This window comes from Coregonus lavaretus (genome assembly GCF_964263955.1).
Source record: "Coregonus lavaretus genome assembly, chromosome: 12".
Taxonomy (NCBI): Eukaryota; Metazoa; Chordata; class Actinopteri; order Salmoniformes; family Salmonidae; genus Coregonus; species Coregonus lavaretus.
Window position 1 is genome coordinate 24,966,817 of NC_139999.1, and position 20,091 is coordinate 24,986,907.

At 42.9% G+C, this 20,091-nt stretch overlaps 1 protein-coding gene across 1 annotated transcript in view; it reads right to left on the reverse strand.

The window, feature by feature from the left end:
* The window catches only part of LOC311138100 (polyhomeotic-like protein 2), a 46,769-nt gene extending 29,235 nt beyond the window's left edge, over positions 1–17,534 (reverse strand). The window contains exon 1 of the mRNA XM_084172764.1: positions 17,457–17,534. The gene's annotated coding sequence lies outside the window, so the exon portion shown is untranslated. The remainder of the gene's footprint in view (positions 1–17,456) is intronic.
* Positions 17,535–20,091: the final 2,557 nt, after the last annotated feature.

The following is a 20,091-nucleotide window of genomic DNA, read 5'->3' on the forward strand; positions in this document are numbered from 1 at the left end:
CCAATTTGTGAGTCGCTCTGGCTAAGAGCGTCTGCTAAATGACGTTAATGTGCCCTTGAGCAAGGCACTTAACCCTAATTGCTCCTGTAAGTCGCTCTGGTTAAGAGCGTCTGCTAAATGACTAAAATGTAAAAATGTAAATGTAATGTTAGCATTCTGGTAATTGACAGCCAATGTTTTATTTGGGGATTTTTGGCGCCCCCTTGTGTACTAAAGTGGTAATACCGTAAATCCCGGCATGAGAGAAGGACGGTATGACAATATGAAAATCTGGATACCGCCCAACGCTAATTCAAACATCACGATATAAAAATATTTTGGCCTATGCAATGCATTCATAGGCCTATAGAAGAATAATCAGCTGCTTGATAATGGCACTTATGGTCTGGCCAGCCACATTAAAACACCAAAGACCATGTATGGCTGTATGAAATGTAGCCTTTTCAGTGGTTTGCTGGCATAACCTTGTATTGACTGGGGCCAGGCAGACGTAGCCATCATTGATTATAATCTGCTCATTAGCATATAGATTAGCCTAGCTGCCTTCCTGTGAAGGCATGGGTAGGGTAGGGTTGGAGATGAGGGAGGATTGGGATCGCAATGGCTGTCATGAGTCAGATCTGTTTTGATGCACTGTCTGACTGACAGCCAAGGGCTCAGGATGGCCATGAGACAGGTGGGCCAGACAAACAGTGACAGGGGAGTTGTGGGGTAGGCTAGGCACCAGCCTTTTTCAGAGGACATGCTTGTTTTCCAATACATACAGTGCCTTGCAAAAGTATTCAGCCCCCTTGGCGTTTTTCCTATTTTGTTGCATTACAACCTGTAATTTAAATGGATTTTTATTTGGATTTCATGTAATGGACATACACAAAATATGCCAAATTGGTGAAGTGAAATGAAAAAAATAAATAATGGAAAAGTGGTGCATGCATACAGTGAGGGAAAAAAGTATTTGATCCCCTGCTGATTTTGTACGTTTGCCCACTGACAAACACATGATCAGTCTATAATTTTAATGGTAGGTTTATTTGAACAGTGAGAGCCAGAATAACAACAAAAAAATCCAGAAAAACACATGTCAAAAATGTTATAAATTGATTTGCATTTTAATGAGGGAAATAAGTATTTGACCCCTCTGCAAAACATGACTTAGTACTTGGTGGCAAAAGCCTTGTTGGCAATCACAGAGGTCAGACGTTTCTTGTAGTTGGTCACCAGGTTTGCACACATCTCAGGAGGGATTTTGTCCCATTCCTTTTTGCAGATCTTCTCCAAGTCATTAAGGTTTCGAGCCTGATGTTTGGCAACTCGAACCTTCAGCTCCCTCCACAGATTTTCTATGGGATTAAGGTCTGGAGACTGGCTAGGCCAGTCCAGGACCTTAATGTGCTTCTTCTTGAGCCACTCCTTTGTTGCCTTGGCCGTGTGTTTCGGGTCATTGTCATGCTGGAATACCCATTCACGACCCATTTTCAATGCCCTGGCTGAGGGAAGGAGGTTCTCACCCAAGATTTGACGGTACAGGCCCCGTCCATCGTCCCTTTGATGCGGTGAAGTTGTCCTGTCCCCTTAGCAGAAAAACACCCCCAAAGCATAATGTTTCCACCTCCATGTTTGACGGTGGGGATGGTGTTCTTGGGGTCATAGGCAGCATTCCTCCTCCTCCAAACATGGCGAGTTGAGTTGATGCCAAAGAGCTCGATTTTGGTCTCACCTGACCACAACACTTTCACCCAGTTCTCCACTGAATCATTCAGATGTTCATTGGCAAATTTCAGACGGCCCTGTATACAGTGGGGAAAAAAAGTATTTAGTCAGCCACCAATTGTGCAAGTTCTCCCACTTAAAAAGATGAGAGAGGCCTGTAATTTTCATCATAGGTACACGTCAACTATGACAGACAAAATGAGGAAAAACAATCCAGAAAATCACATTGTAGGATTTTTAATGAATTTATTTGCAAATTATGGTGGAAAATAAGTATTTGGTCAATAACAAAAGTTTCTCAATAATTTGTTATATACTCTTTGTTGGCAATGACACAGGTCAAACGTTTTCTGTAAGTCTTCACAAGGTTTTCACACACTGTTGCTGGTATTTTGGCCCATTCGTCCATGCAGATCTCCTCTAGAGCAGTGATGTTTTGGGGCTGTCGCTGGGCAACACGGACTTTCAACTCCCTCCAAAGATTTTCTATGGGGTTGAGATCTGGAGACTGGCTAGGCCACTCCAGGACCTTGAAATGCTTCTTGCGAAGCCACTCCTTCGTTGCCCGGGCGGTGTGTTTGGGATCATTGTCATGCTGAAAGACCCAGCCACTTTTCATCTTCAATGCCCTTGCTGATGGAAGGAGGTTTTCACTCAAAATCACACGATACATGGCCCCATTTATTCTTTCCTTTACACGGATCAGTCGTCCTGGTCCCTTTGCAGAAAAACAGCCCCAAAGCATGATGTTTCCACCCCCATGCTTCACAGTAGGTATGGTGTTCTTTGGATGCAACTCAGCATGCTTCTACACCTGCATTACTAGCTGTTTGGGGTTTTAGGCTGGGTTTCTGTACAGCACTTCGAGATATTAGCTGATGTAAGAAGGGCTATATAAAATAAAATTGATTGATTGATTGATTTGTCCTCCAAACACGACAAGTTCTATTTTGGTTTGACATTCTCCCAATCCTCTTCTGGATCATCCAAATGCACTCTAGCAAACTTCAGACGGGCCTGGACATGTACTGGCTTAAGCAGGGGGACACGTCTGGCACTGCAGGATTTGAGTCCCTGGCGGCGTAGTATGTTACTGATGGTAGGCTTTGTTACTTTGGTCCCAGCTCTCTGCAGGTCATTCACTAGGTCCCCCCGTGTGGTTCTGGGATTTTTGCTCACCGTTTTTGTGATCATTTTGACCCCACGGGGTGAGATCTTGCGTGGAGCCCCAGATCGAGGGAGATTATCAGTGGTCTTGTATGTCTTCCATTTCCTAATAATTGCTCCCACAGTTGATTTCTTCAAACCAAGCTGCTTACCTATTGCAGATTCAGTCTTCCCAGCCTGGTGCAGGTCTACAGCTCTTTGGTCTTGGCCATAGTGGAGTTTGGAGTGTGACTGTTTGAGGTTGTGGACAGGTGTCTTTTATACTGATAACAAGTTCAAACAGGTGCCATTAATACAGGTAACGAGTGGAGGACAGAGGAGCCTCTTAAAGCAGAAGTTACAGGTCTGTGAGAGCCAGAAATCTTGCTTGTTTGTAGGTGACCAAATACTTATTTTCCACCATAATTTGCAAATAAATTCATTAAAAATCCTACAATGTGATTTTCTCGATTTTTTTTTCTCAATTTGTCTGTCATAGTTGACGTGTACCTATGATGAAAATTACAGGCCTCTCTCATCTTTTTAAGTGGGAGAACTTGCACAATTGGTGGCTGACTAAATACTTTTTTCCCCCACTGTATGTGCTTTCTTGAGTAGGGGGACCTTGCGGGCGTTGCAGGATTTCAGTCCTTCACGGCGTAGTGTGTTTCCAATTGTTTTCTTGGTGACTATGGTCCCAGCTGCCTTGAGATCATTGACAAGATCCTCCCGTGTAGTTCTGGGCTGATTCCTCACTGTTCTCATGATCATTGCAACTCCACGAGGTGAGCACTTGCATGGAGCCCCAGGCCGAGGGAGATTGACAGTTCTTTTGTGTTTTTCCATTTGCGAATAATCACACCAACTGTTGTCACCTTATTACCAAGCTGCTTGGCGATGGTCTTGTAGCCCATTCCAGCCTTGTGTAGGTCTGCAATCTTGTCCCTGACATCCTTGGAGAGCTCTTTGGTCTTGGCCATGGTGGAGAGTTTGGAATCTGATTGATTGATTGCTTCAGTGGACAGGTTTCTTTTATACAGGTAACAAACTGAGATTAGGAGCACTCCCTTTAAGAGTGTGCTCCTAATCTCAGCTCATTACCTGTATAAAAGACACCTGGGAGCCAGAAATCTTTCTGATTGAGAGGGCGTCAAATACTTATTTCCCTCATTAAAATGCAAATCAATTTATAACATTTTTGACATGCGTTTTTCTGGATTCTTTTGTTGTTATTCTGTCTCTCACTGTTCAAATAAACCTACCATTAAAATTATAGACTGATCATTTCTTTGTCAGTGGGCAAACGTACAAAATCAGCAGGGGATCAACTACTTTTTTCCCTCACTGTATGTATTCACCCCCTTTGCTATGAAGCCCCTAAATAAGATCTGGTGCAACCAATTACCTTCAGAAGTCACATAATTAGTTAAATAAAGTCCTCCTGTGTGCAATCTAAGTGTCACATGATCTGTCACATGATCTCAGTATATACACACCTGTTCTGAAAGGCCCCAGAGTCTGCAACAACACTAAGCAAGGGGCACCACCAAGCAAGCGGCACCATGAAGACCAAGGAGCTCTCCAAACAGGTCAGGGACAAAGTTGTGGGATCAAGGTTGGGTTCTAAAAAAATATCAGAAACTTTGAACATCCCACGGAGCACCATTAAATCCATTATTTTAAAAAATGTTAAGAATATGGCACCACAACAAACCTGCCAAGAGAGGGCCGCCCACCAAAACTCACGGACCAGGCAAGGAGGGCATTAATCAGAGAGGCAACAAAGAGACCAAAGATAACCCTGAAGGAGCTGCAAAGCTCCACAGCGGATTTTGGAGTATCTCTCCATAGGACCACTTTAAGCCGTACACTCCACGGAGCTGGGCTTTACGGAAGAGTGGCCAGAAAAAAGCATTGTTTAAAGAAAAAAATTAGGAAACACGTTTGGGGTTCGCCAAAAGCCATGTGGGAGACTCCCCAAACATATGGAAGAAGGTACTCTGGTCAGATGAGACTACAATTGAGCTTTTTGGCCATCAAGGAAAACGCTATGTCTGGCGCAAACCCAACACCTCTCATCACCCCGAGAACACCATCCCCACAGTGAAGCATGGTGGTGGCAGCATCATGCTGTGGGGATGTTTTTCATTGGCAGGGACTGGGAAACTGGTCAGAGTTGAAGGAATGATGGATGGCGCTAAATACAGGGAAATTCTTGAGGGAAACCTGTTTCAGTCTTCCAGAGATTTGAGACTGGGACGGAGGTTCACCCTCCAGCAGGACAATGATTCTAAGTATACAACACTCGAGTGGTTTAAGGGGAAACATTTAAATGTCTTGGAATGGCCTAGTCAAAGCCCAGACCTCAATCCAATTGAGAATCTGTGGTATGACTTAAAGATTGCTGTACACCAGCGGACCCCATCCAACTTGAAGGAGCTGGAGCAGTTTTGCCTTGAAGAATGGGCAAAAATCCCAGTGGCTAGATGTGCTAAGCTTATAGAGACATACCCAAAGAGACTTGCAGCTGTAATTGCTGCAAAAGGTGGCTCTACAAAGTATTGACTTTGGGGGGGTGAATAGTTATGCACACTCAAGTTCTGTTTCTTTGTCTTATTTCTTGTTTGTTTCACAATAAAAAATATTTTGCATCTTCAAAGTGGTAGGCATGTTGTGTAAATCAAATGATACAAACCCCCCAAAAAATCAATTTTAATTCCAGATTGTAAGGCAACAAAATAGGAAAAATGCCAAGGGGGGTGAATACTTTCGCAAGCCACTGTACAAGCCACACTTCTAACTCAATATGCCCATTTCTTATTCCAAGAGGCTCTTATGTGGCTTTATTTAAATATTACAATATTACAAACGCATAATAGAAGGTTTTTTTTTGTCCAGTGGGCCAGCTTTGGCATAAAGCAATTATTTTTACAGTTACTAGGGTAGGCCTACAACAGAATATTCATCCTGCAAAATATCTAACAACTGGATCTTGTGAGCCTAATTTAGAAGGAATAAGCAGCCTGGATGTGCATAAAAAACATATCAGTTTGAAAAATGCATCTCATATTTAAAAATGAACACTCCACATGAAAAAATACTACAGTTTACCAAAGAATACTACAGTACTTACTATATAATTCTATCCTGCCGTACAAAGGCAAAACGCAGTTACTACATCAACAATGAAACTGAGAAAAATGGCTTTAACATTTTTTAGCTAGCCAGCCAAATATGTTGTAGGTAGATAAGTGATAATGCACTGATGGATATGTAATATTAACGTCAACACTATTGACAGATAAAGGTAACCTAATTTAACAAATGACACTGAAAGATTATACTTTGCAATCCCTGTGGGCCCTGTGTAGCTCAGTTGGTAGAGCATGGCCCTTGCAACAGGGTTGTGGGTTCGATTCCCACGGGGGGCCAGTATGATTTTTTCTTTATTTTATTTTTTCAAACATGTATTCACTCACTAACTGTAAGTCGCTCTGGATAAGAGCGTCTGCTAAATGACTAAAATGTGAAAAAAAAGTATTCATCGACAGGTGGCCTCACATTCTCCTCAAGAATTATCTGGTACAATATAGAATTAATGGTTGACTCAATGATGGAAAGTTGGCCCTGAGGCAGCAAAGCAGCCCCAAACCATAATGCCACCGCCGCCATGCTTTACGGTTGGTATGAGGTTCTTCTGTTCAAAGGCAGTGTTTCATTTTCGCCAAACATGGTGTCTGGCATTGCGGTCAAACAACTCCACCTTTGACTCATCTGTCCAGAGCACATTGTTCCAGTAGTTTTGGTCTTTACCCAGGTGTTGTCTGGCAAAAGTCAGTCGTGTCTTGATATTATTTTTTGAGAGCAGAGGCTTCTTCCTTCCTGACATCCCATGTAGGCCAAGTTTGTGCAGTCTCTTTCTGACAGTTGACTCATGCACTTCGACATTGATTGTAGCAAGAGAGGCCTGTAGATCCCTTGATGTTACCCTAGGGTTCTTAGAGACTTCTATGAGCATCTTTCGGTCAGATATTGGGCTGAATTAGGTGGGACGACCTGTCCTAGGTAGATTGCCAGTGGTCTGGACATTTTTCCATTTGTAGATGAGCCGTCGGACAGTGGAATGATGTACTTCGAATTGCTTGGAAATGGATTTGTAACCCCTCCCAGACTCATGGGCATCAATAATCTTTCTTCTGAGGGCCTCGGGTATGTATTTTGATCTTAGCATGATGTGTTACCACACACCCATATGGTTCAGACCAAACCAGATCAAGTTTCTAATCTTTATGGAAGTTTCTCTCTAATGATTTTCTAGTGTTTTGGTGCACCTGATTCTAATTTTAGCCATTTTATGTGATGGTAAAGATAGGGGTGTACTAACTTTTTCCGCATAAGGAAAAGGCATTTTTGTTTATTTTAATTGCATAACATTTTCAAAGTTACATTTTTTGTGTGTGATTTGTTAAATTGGGTTACCTTTATCAATGAATGTGGTGGGAATTTAGCTCAAATGTGTCCAAATATGTCAACAACAAAAAAAATTAAGACCACTTTCCAGGGGGTGTACTTACTTTTTCACATGACTGTACAGTGGGGAAAAAAGTATTTAGTCAGCCACCAATTGTGCAAGTTCTCCCACTTAAAAAGATGAGAGAGGTCTGTAATTTTCATCATAGGTACATGTCAACTATTACAGACAAAATGAGAAAAAAAATCCAGAAAATCACATTGTAGGATTTTTAATGAATTTATTTGCATATTATGGTGGAAAATAAGTATTTGGTCAATAACAAAAGTTTCTCAATACTTTGTTATATACCCTTTGTTGGCAATGACACAGGTCAAACGTTTTCTGTAAGTCTTCACAAGGTTTTCACACACTGTTGCTGGTATTTTGGCCCATTCCTCCATGCAGATCTCCTCTAGAGCAGTGATGTTTTGGGGCTGTCGCTGGGCAACACGGACTTTCAACTCCCTCCAAAGATTTTCTATGTGGTTGAGATCTGGAGACTGGCTAGGCCACTCCAGGACCTTGAAATGCTTCTTACGAAGCCACTCCTTCATTGCCCGGGCGGTGTGTTTGGGATCATGTCATGCTGAAAGACCCAGCCACGTTTCATCTTCAATGCCCTTGCTGATGGAAGGAGGTTTTCACTCAAAATCTCACGATACATGGCCCCATTCATTCTTTCCTTTACACGGATCAGTCGTCCTGGTCCCTTTGCAGAAAAACAGCCCCAAAGCATGATGTTTCCACCCCCATGCTTCACAGTAGGTATGGTGTTCTTTGGATGCAACTCAGCATTCTTTGTCCTCCAAACACGACGAGTTGAGTTTTTACCAAAAAGTTATATTTTGGTTTCATCTGACCATATGACATTCTCCCAATCCTCTTCTGGATCATCCAAATGCACTCTAGCAAACTTCAGATGGGCCTGGACATGTACTGGCTTCAGCAGGGGGACACGTCTGGCACTGCAGGATTTGAGTCCCTGGCGGCGTAGTGTGTTACTGATGGTAGGCTTTGTTACTTTGGTCCCAGCTCTCTGCAGGTCATTCACTAGGTCCCCCCGTGTGGTTCTGGGATTTTTGCTCACCGTTCTTGTGATAATTTTGACCCCACGGGGTGAGATCTTGCGTGGAGCCCCAGATCGAGGGAGATTATCAGTGGTCTTGTATGTCTTCCATTTCCTAATAATTGCTCCCACAGTTGATTTCTTCAAACCAAGCTGCTTACCTATTGCAGATTCAGTCTTCCCAGCCTGGTGCAGGTCTACAATTTTGTTTCTGGTGTCCTTTGACAGCTCTTTGGTCTTGGCCATAGTGGAGTTTGGAGTGTGACTGTTTGAGGTTGTGGACAGGTGTCTTTTATACTGATAACAAGTTCAAACAGGTGCCATTAATACAGGTAACGAGTGGAGGACAGAGGAGCCTCTTAAAGAAGAAGTTACAGGTCTCTCTCATCTTTTTAAGTGGGAGAACTTGCACAATTGTTGGCTGACTAAATACTTTTTTTCCCCACTGTATATGGGTAATGCAAAGGAAAAGTGCAGCATCTACAATCGAAACGTGTTTATCCAACTTTCTTGCTATTTTTCTGTTTGATGGAAACAGTTTGAAAGTTCTAACTAGATTCCAACTGTATTTAATGGTTTTATGTTTTGAATGTTGTATTGTAGCATTTTTTTGCCATAAGGTCAGGACTATTTCATCACGCAGAATGTCTATACTTGAAATATTTGACATTGTGCAGTATATACAATCTAAATGTGTTCATCCAACTTTCGTGTTGTTTTTCTGTTTGACTTTGTATGGTCATTTATTTGACTTAGGTCAAATCATTGGTCATGGTTGATATGTATAAAAATATACTTTATAATAAGATAATACATCAGTGCATTATCATTTATCTATCTATCTACAACATATTTGTCTGGACAGCAAATAAACTTTAAAGCCATTTTTCTCAGTTTTACTGTTTGTGTAGTTATGCCTACTGCTCTTTGCCTTGGTATGGCAGAGCGGGTAACTGCAGTCAACACAGTGGAACAAAGCCAAAGTGCAGACACTTCAGTTACTGGTGTTTGCTTGGTTTTTACTTGGATTTTGTAGTTACTGCAAATGTTTTAAAAATACTACAGTAATGTCCGCAAAAACAGTCCACTTTTTAAACCTTATTTTGCATATACCGTGTCAATTCCCTTTCCCCCATATCGCAAGTATTGAACATATTGTGTTCCGTACAGGTTATAGAAAAGAGCAGAAGCTCTGAACCATCTGTTCAGACCCCAATCCTACAGGTTATGGAAAATGTGCTCTTTTAGTATTTCTCCAGTAGGTTTCCTGAAGGAGAAAGCCTCTACTTCTATCTCAAAGATAATAATACAAAAACACTATAAAAAAAACTGAAAAGACTGAAAAAGACTGAAAAAACACTACTGTAAATACTACTGTCAACCCTCCTCTCCTCCCTTTCTGCATCCTTTGACTCCCTGTGTCCCCTATCCTCCCGGCCGGCTCGGTCCTCCCCTCCAGCTCCGTGGCCTGATGACTCATTGCGAGCTCACAGAACAGAGCTCCGGGCAGCTGAGCGGAAATGGAAGAAAACTAAACTCCCTGCCGACCTGGCATCTTTTCACTCCCTCCTCTCTACATTTTCTTCATCTGTTTCTGCTGCTAAGGCCACTTTCTACCACTCTAAATTCCAAGCATCTGCCTCTAACCCTAGGAAGCTCTTTGCCACATTCTCCTCACTGCTGAATCCCCCCCCCCCCCTCCTCCCTCTCTGTGGATGACTTCGTCAACCACTTTGAAAAGAAGGTTGACGACATCCGATCCTCGTTTGTTAAGTCTAATGACACTGCTGGTCCTGCTCACACTGCCCTACCCTATGCTTTGACTTCTTTCTCCCCTCTCTCTCCAGATAAAATCTTGCGACTAGTGACTGCAGGCCGCCCAACAACCTGCCCGCTTGACCCCATCCCCTCCTCTCTTCTCCAGACCATCTCCGGTGACCTTCTCCCCTACCTCACCTCGCTGATCAACTCATCCTTGACCGCTGGCCATGTCCCTTCCGTCTTCAAGTGAGCGAGAGTTGCACCCCTTCTCAAAAAACCAACACTCGATCCCACTGATGTCAACAACTACAGACCAGTATCCCTTCTTTCTTTTCTTTCCAAAACTATTGAGCGTGCCGTCTTTAGCCAACTCTCTTGCTATCTCTCTCAGAATGACCTTCTTGATCCAAACCAGTCAGGTTTCAGGACTGGTCATTCAACTGAGACTGCTCTTCTCTGTGTCGCGGAGGCTCTCCGCACTGCTAAAGCTAACTCTCTCTCCTCTGCTCTTGTCCTTCTAGACCTGTCTGCTGCCTTTTATACAGTGAACCATCAGATCCTCCTCTCCACCATCTCCGAGCTGGGCATCTCCGGCGCGGCTCACTCCTGGATTGCGTCCTACCTGACCGGTCGCTCCTACCAAGTGGCGTGGCGAGAAGCTGTCTCCGCACCACGTGCTCTCACCACTGGTGTCCCCCAGGGCTCAGTTCTAGGCCCTCTCCTTTTCTCCCTATACACCAAGTCACTTGGCTCTGTCATATCCTCACATGGCCTCTCCTATCATTGCTACGCTGACGATACACAACTAATCTTCTCCTTTCCCCCTTCTGATAACCAGGTGGCGAATCGCATCTCTGGCCGACATATCAGTATGGATGACGGATCACCACCTCAAGCTGAACCCTGGCAAGACGGAGCTGCTCTTCCTCCCGGGGAAAGACTGCCCGTTCCATGATCTCGCCATCACGGTTGACAACTCCGTTGTGTCCTCCTCCCAGAGTGCGAAGAGCCTTGGCGTGACCCTGGACAACACCCTGTCGTTCTCCGCTAACATCAAGGCGGTGACCCGATCCTGCAGGTTCATGCTCTACAACATTCGGAGAGTACGACCCTGCCTTACACAGGAAGCGGCACAGGTCCTAATCCAGGCACTTGTCATCTCCCGTCTGGATTACTGCAACTCGCTGTTGGCTGGGCTCCCTGCCTGTGCCATTAAACCCCTACAACTCATCCAGAATGCCGCAGCCCGTCTGGTGTTCAACCTTCCCAAGTTCTCTCACGTCACCCCCCTCCTCCGCACACTCCACTGGCTTCCAGTTGAGGCTCGCATCCGTTACAAGACCATGGTGCTTGCCTATGGAGCAGTGAGGGGAACGGCACCTCCGTACCTTCGGGCTCTGATCAGTCCCTACACCCAAACGAGGGCATTGCGTTCATCCACCTCTGGCCTGCTGGCTCCCCTTCCTCTGCGGAAGCATAGTTCCCGCTCAGCCCAGTCAAAACTGTTCGCTGCTCTGGCACCCCAATGGTGGAACAAGCTCCCTCACGATGCCAGGACGGCGGAGTCACTCACCACCTTCTGGAGACATTTGAAACCCCACCTCTTTAAGGAACACCTGGGATAGGATAAAGTAATCCTTCCACCCCTCCCCCCCCCCCCAAAAAAAAAAAGTATAATTGCAAAGTGGTTATCCCACTGGCTATAGGGTGAATGCACCAATTTGTAGTCGCTCTGGATAAGAGCGTCTGCTAAATGACGTAAATGTGCCCTTGAGCAAGGCACTTAACCCTAATTGCTCCTGTAAGTCGCTCTGGATAAGAGTGTCTGCTAAATGACTAAAATGTAAATGTAAATGTACTGTTCGCAAAGACACTAAAGTAAATACTATAACATACTAGTTATTTTACTACAGTATTTACAGTGAGGGACAAAAAGTATTTGATCCCCTGCTGATTTTGTATGTTTGCCCACTGACAAAGAACTGATCAGTCTATTATTTTAATGGTAGGTTTATTTGAACAGTGAGAGACAGAATAACAACAAAAAATCCAGAAAAACGCATGTCAAAAATGTTATAAATTGATTTGCATTTTAATGAGGGAAATAAGTATTTGACCCCCTCTCAATCAGAAAGATTTCTGGCTGCCAGGTGTCTTTTATACAGGTAACGAGCTGAGATTAGGAGCACACTCTTAAAGGGAGTGTGAAAATCTGTGGAGGGAGCTGAAGGTTCGAGTTGCCAAACATCAGGCTCGAAACCTTAATGACTTGGAGAAGATCTGCAAAGAGGAGTGGAACAAAATCCCTCCTGAGATGTGTGCAAACCTGGTGGCCAACTACAAGAAACGTCTGACCTCTGTGATTGCCAACAAGGGTTTTGCCACCAAGTACTATGTCATGTTTTGCAGAGGGGTCAAATACTTATTTCCATCATTAAAATGCAAATCAATTTATAACATTTTTGACATGCGTTTTTCTGGATTTTTTTTTTGTTATTCTGTCTCTCACTGTTCAAATAAACCTACCATTAAAATTATAGACTGATCAGGTCTTTGTCAGTGGGCAAACGTACAAAATCAGCAGGGGATCAAATACTTTTTTCCCTCACTGTATACTATAGTTAACTGTAAATACTACAGTATACTACAGTAAAGTCCGCATAAACACTACAGTGAATACTATAGTATTTATACCATAGTATACTGTGGATTTGTTTCATGTCAGACTTCAAAGCCTGTGTGTTTCTGAACTGTAATATGCTACTACAGGAAAGACGTTAGTCTATGGTGTGGTTAGAGTTCATCACAGTTGCCACTATGGTGTCATGGACTATGAATACAGTACACCACAGTTGAGTTTGTAAACAATATTGAGCTTAGGTACTGTGTAGATGCCAAATGCATGATTCAGGGTATGTAGGAGAGCAAGATATAAGAGAGCATAGTATGAGAAAACAACAATATGCTCTACCTGTTAGCATGCTAATAACTTCTATTCAGAGTTCATGCTGTCTATTTTGTTCACTCCATGGAAATCGAAATGAAGGCCATCCCTTGAGGTTGTAGATGGTCGATGTGTGCTCTGTCCAAACAGACAGTCAGTGTCCTACATTTGTTGGAGTGTGTAACAAGTAGGGTTGGGCAGTATCCAGATTTTCATACAGAGCTGGATATAATTTATTTGACACATCTTAGATTTGTACTTATAGTTATAAGCAGTGGCGTAGCACTGGGAGGTCCAACCCCCCCCCCAAAAAAATGTATACCCCGGTATAGAGTATAAACGGTATATCCCCCAAGTCTAGTAACAAGAGAGAGAAAGTCTCCCTTGATCCAGAGGCCGGATCGACCTGGGGTGTAATTGAGCTGCCTGACTCTGATGGACTTTTCTTACACAGCTGAGTAGGCCATTACAAAGAGTGTCTGGCCCCCTTCCAGGTGTGTGCGTCTACGACTCGTGGCAGTGTGCGTGTGGATGCATGTGTGTGTGTGTATTGACAATTAGCCACACGTGGACCATTCACTAAGGAGGTGTGGCAGTAAGGCTGCACGATTAATCGAATTTAGATAGAAAATGTGATATTTGGCATGTGCAATATCCATATCACAAGAGGCTGTGAATCGGCAATATTTTGAAACGCCACTCCGCCACGTGTAATGTCCGTTTTAATAGTTTACTCCATTTGCTACTTGAGTCGTCTCTCTCCCGCTTCCCACACACACCAAGCCCCGCCCCTGTCAATCAAGGAGTGCAGTTGCTCGAACACCACCACTTGCCGTTCCAAGTTCACTGTGCATGGTCAATGCAACAGATGCAACAATCCACATGAGTTCTATATTTCACTGTTTGTGTATCTTACTCTCTGCAAACAGCTAGTTAGTTTGTCTTTTCTTACAAAGTTGTGTCATAAAAAAATTGTGTTAGCCGCTAATGTTAATTGCTAGTTCACTACAGCCTGATACCAGTGCTGATCTAGGCCTAGATCCGTAGGCCTAGATCAGGATGTTGTTTGTGCAATGGTATATTCTAAATAAAAGAGGAATAGGCAAAGCATGAATATGTTGCATGAATCAAGAGAAAAATGTAACATCTTAGGGTCCCCTGGAAAACACTGGCCAACAGGTTCCTACACTGTCACAATAATTCCTCCCTGGCTTTTTAATTCGTTAACATGTCAAACATATTCAAAGTGCCCATTGTATTCCAACTATAGAATTAGAATAATCAATTTATTTCCAATTCCAACAGTTCACCCAAGTGTTTTGATCTAAATCACAAGTCAAATCGCAATCTTTTTAAATGTATTTTTATCTCTATTAGATTTTTGGGCCCATACTGTTCAGCCTTATGTGGCAGCATGCTACATAAAAAACACACAGACCAGATGTATCCCAGGGGACCTGCCTGCTCTTTCTCTGCTCTGCTCTACATCTTCAATTAGAACGATACTACGCCCAGCTGTTAGGTGCCAAAACCCCACTGACTCCCCCAGTAAACCTCAATAACAAAACCACATAACTAATCTCATACTGAACATTCCTCTCTTACTCCAGTCTATAAATACCTCTATCAAACAGCACCCCCGAAGCCGCAGATTAGCACATCGTTCAAACCAGACACTATTCTATGACTCAATCTCAAAGGCATCATTCCCCTACGTGGGGCTAAACAACAAAGGGAAAAATAGGTCAGGCATGAGCACTGGTAGTGACTAGTGAGCACAGAGGATTGAAAGCCCTGGGCTCATCAGAAGATATTTAGCAAGTCTCTGCCAGCTGTGGGCCAGCCTGTCCCTGGGCGGACATGACTGAGAGCATGACAAGGCTGACAAGACCACCCTGGGGATGGTGATTGACTTGCTTTCTTAGCAGTCAACTACTGTACCTTCGATGCAGCTGGGTGACTGGCCTGCTATGCCCTTGTTTTTTGTCATGATAGTCAGGGTCTCCCAAGGTCTTCCAAAACCCTGGGTTGTGGTATATGGCCAATGTCATAAAAAAGTCATTAAAAAAATGTGTGCTTATAGGTGCAATATGCAGAAATCGCTCCGCAATTTCCTGGTTGCTAAAAATGGAAATAGTTAGCCTAATTTAACTTTATGTGACAAAACAAGCAATGCATAGTGTATAGAATCATTGTACAATCTAAACTGCTGTGAAATATATTTTCAATAACCTCAAATATTGTATTTTCAGCTGTTTGAAGCTGGTGTACAAAACCAAAAGTAAAAGACGGGACGGGAAGCATAGAACGGGAAGCATAGAAATAGTGCACATAGAACATATCTACAGCTTCTTAGACTAGCTGTCAATGAGAATTACAGATCTATAACATTTCTGGTTGGGTTGCCCAAAAAGTTACATATTGCAGCTTTAAAGCGCTTTGAGATTGTAATGAAAAGAGCTATAAAAAAAATTATAAATTATAATTAATATACCACACCCCATCCCCACTGGGCACAGATGTCAATTCAACATCTATTCCATGTTGGTTCAACGTAATTTTGTTGAAATGACATGGAAACAGCGTTGATTCAAACAGTGTGTGCCCAGTGGGTCGGGCCTTTTTGCTTAATTACACCACACCTAATCTGGCATTATTGCTTAAATAAAGTTAGCCTACCCTTAGACATGAACTGTCTCACTGCTTACTCTGAACTATGTCTAGTTTCAGTCAATAAAATGAAAACAGCAACTCGTGCTGTTTAGTCATGGATTAAAAAATATGACTTTGCAGTACAAGCCAGCAGACACTCACTGACACTCCTGGAGCAAACTAAAGCCAAGCGTCCATCCACTCCAATCATCCTCAGAGAAGCCCATACTACCACGAGGGTGACACGGTCTTGAATTAGCCCTCTTTCCCTGGGATGCAGTGGAGGGCCAGACTTAATTGGTATCCCCCGGTAGAAGAGGCCTGGGCTGGTGGGTTCATGCAGCTGAAGTCTGCAGACACCAATCCCCCTGTGACCAGGAAGTCTCCCTGTGGGGGATGATCTCTGCAGAGGTAAAGGATTAGCTCTCCATGAGGAGGTAAATGAATAAGAACTTTGATGATGCATCATGAGTGGGGCAGGGGCAAGACTAGGGGTAAGGGCAGTGCCCCCCTCTTGCTTATTTACAGAGTAGGCTATCTACCATAAAAATAATGCCACTTTATCCCAACAGCAGAGATTTGCATCTTTCTAGTCTTCAGAAGCCTTGAATACAATGGAATGAGTGCCTTGGCCAACAGCATGCTATTGTCATATATTCAGAAATCTAAATATCCGATTAGGTTGGGTCACATGAGTGAGTTGAGAACTTTACACACACACACACGATGGGGATGACTGTAAATTGAGAATGTTCAAATAGTAGCCTACACACTACTCCAAATTATTCTCCCAGAGCACTGTGACCTGGCATCCAAGGGGAGATACTATGTCTATCCCATAATACTTTCCTGTCATACTGAGCACTAAATGGGAGTCCCAGTACAATTAACCTCAAAAGCCTTGAGGAAATTACAGGAGCTTCACTGTAATAGTAGGAACCAAATTATATGATTGAGTCTTGGGCATGCTTTTCTCCAGTTTGACAGCTTTCATAGTGACGATTGGTAGGTATGTAATATGCATGTAATATACACAGACACACATTGAACAGAGTTGTGGGGTACTCATGTAGCCTATATTTATATATTTTTGTGTCACTGAGAGATCCAAGGGCACTACAACTTGCCTGTTACTACAATGAGCGTTCAGCCATAACGTTACTGCACATGTCAAAATAAGCAACCCCCTCCTCCCCCACGCCCTAGGGGTCGTGACCCAAGGGACACAGTCTCAAAAGGCACCAACCTACCCCCTTCAAAAGTGTCCAGGGAAGGTAGTGGTGTGTTCGAGAATTTACAGCCCATGCAAAGGCGCATGCAGACAGCTGAGCACCAACTAGCTGATCCGAGCATTTCTGTTTTTAAAAACCAATTCCTTTTTAATAAAATCCACAAAATATTTCCGTATATGCCTGCTCATTGGTGTGTTCCTGTCTAATGCACAAATGCAATGAAGTTCCTATAGTTTAGCTAGCTAACTGTTCAGCCAGCCAGCTCTGTCAGGGCTCTGTCAGTCAGACACCGAAGGTTGTCTGCTCAATAAAGGTCCCTCCCGGCTAGCATGAACACGCTCAGACAAACACGGTCATTAACCGCAGAAGTACAACTAGAGGACCGAGGCCGAGAACGAGCTTTCATAACAAAATAAAATGTTGTTGCCATACCTTTCCCAAATTCCTTGTATTTCCCTGCTTGGAAATACTCTGGTGTTCCTTCCCTGTTATTCTACACCATTTCTGAATCTTGTTTTTTCTGATACAGTCGGAATAAACCAGCGCGAGTGGAGGAGAAGGGGTGGGATGAAAAAAATCTATGAATTAGCGTTCCATAATATAACATGTGACATGTATTCACCCAATGGGCAGAACGTTCACACCCCCCCCCCCCCCCCCCCCATGTCTCTGATTTCATGCGCCTGTCTAATCGGTACTACAGGGTCGTCACTAGTTACCACAGTCACAAAGTAATAAACCCCGCCTATTTCTACTATTTATCTTCTTAAAATCTGATTTTAAACCTAACCCTAACATTAACCCTAACCTTAACCACACGGGTAACCTTCTGCCTAACCCTAACCTTAAATTAAGACCAAAAAGCAAATTGTTACGAATTTCTACTTTGTGGCTGTGCTAGTGGAAACCGTACTACAGTGCCTGTCATGGTCTCCATAGCAACACAAAGGGATTTAACCCTTGCCCGGATTTTATTGGCTCATGCCCTTAAATTGTCATGTAGACAGCGCAGTGTTTGAAAATACTGTATGAGCAAAAAGAGACGACTAGCAAAATAGAAAGAGTGAATGTTGCATTGTGAAATTTAAAAATGTAAAAAATGAAATATCTCATTCAATAATGAGGTCAGCAACAATTCTGGAGATGTTTCTTTGTAACAATTGGCATTTTCAAAATTCTCATATACAACCACACTTCTATGTCAGCTGCTATCATCTTCCACTAAATTATGGCAATATTGTCCAGCGTAGAATTCTGGGGTGGGGGAAGGGATACACCCGTTTTATTATTATTAAATTTTGATTGGATTTGATTTATATCAGAGGGTAGGGGTTACAATGCATGCAAATGTATTCAAATGTCAGGGTGTAAGTGCTATCATAAATACAGTGCATGAAAACACAATAGGCTCTGGGGCAATGCTGATTGGTCAAAGATGTAATAGGGCATATGAGGCCATCAGAGGAGGCTGGTGGGAGGAGCTATAGGAGGATGGGCTCATTGCAATGGCTGGAATGGAATTAATGGAACGGTATCAAACACAGCAAACCACGTTTGACTCCATTCCATTAATTTCATTCCAGCCATTACAATGAGCCCATCCTCCTATAGTTCATCACACCAGCCTCCTCTGGTGGCCATACAATTCCATGTCATTTGGGAAACCTCATTATGAGGCATGTGTGGGGCACGGAACCTTATCCATGACCTCAGGGGGTTGTGCACCATCACCACCCCTTTGAAGCCTCAGTGAGTTGCCAGATTTTCCATAATTTTTCTCTCATTAAACCAATTTCATTTTCTATTCACCACTGTTAAAAGTAGCATGTATGATTGAACAGAAGCAGATTCAGAACAGCAAGTATTGTAGTTTGAAATGATGACAAGGGATGGACAAGCTCTTTCTCAAAAATCAAAAATATTCTGAAAGATGTTGTAATTTTCTACATTTCTTAGTAATTCTTCAAAGACTTATACATCAACTTTGAATCATGAGGCTGAGGCTCGAATTTGGACCAATGGTAATAATATGAAGATAGAATAGATTAATTGCTAATATTTCAGGGTGTGTTTCCTGTAACATGAGGAGGAAGTGTAATCATTGGAGTGCAAATGCTAAATCATTTATCAGAATATTACATATTTGGTTGGACCATGAGTTAATTATCTGCTCTTTCATAGCCCCCTTGATACCTACCTCCCAGAACCTTCAAAGAGGGGACGTTCCAGTAATTGACTAAAAACAGTGGCCTGTTGTCTATGAGCCAATCCCTTTCTCATATGCACCAATGCTTTCAACAGCAACATCATTAGTTGAGCATGCAAACTCACTAACCAATATATAAACAGAATATATAGTCCTAGATCTGAAACTAAACAGAAACCGACATGGATGTATCTACATTAAACTGTTGTGAGTAGAAGAGTTAGAATATTTTTTTTACAACCCAGTGCAGTTTGGCTAAACATTTAAAAAAAGTAATAACACCAGATTCTGTGTTGTGGTGCTGTTGTAGACCAGATGTGAGGAGTTATTAGAGAATGGGCTCATTGCATATGAATCAGACAGTTAGTTAAGCACGGAACACATTCACAGTCATCAAGTGGACAATATTGAAACGGTGTGAAGCTTATCAACCTCCTGAAATGAGCTGCCTCAAGGATCACACTGTCTCTGGACACAAAATAACACAGCCACCTGCTGGTGGAAAAATAAGCTGCATTACTCAGGATGTGGTACCCTATCTTTACAATTATTAAATTAAATCCACATGAAACCCATAACCAAACAAAAGGAGAACATAAACATCTACATAATACAAAAAAAGAGCCCACGATTTGCTCAGAGTTATGAAGTTGTAAGATGCCATCTCGCTGAGGCACACCATCTCTCTGAGGCACACTATTTTGAGAGGTGGCCTAGTTTTTTACAATGGCCTAGTTGTGAGTTCAATTAAGAACTCTGAGATACTGCCACAAGTTCACTGAATGGCCTTGTATAAAGTGAAAAAAAAACAGGCTGAAACCCCATGATGGGCTGATGGGCTCCCTGAGAAGCTAATGGTTT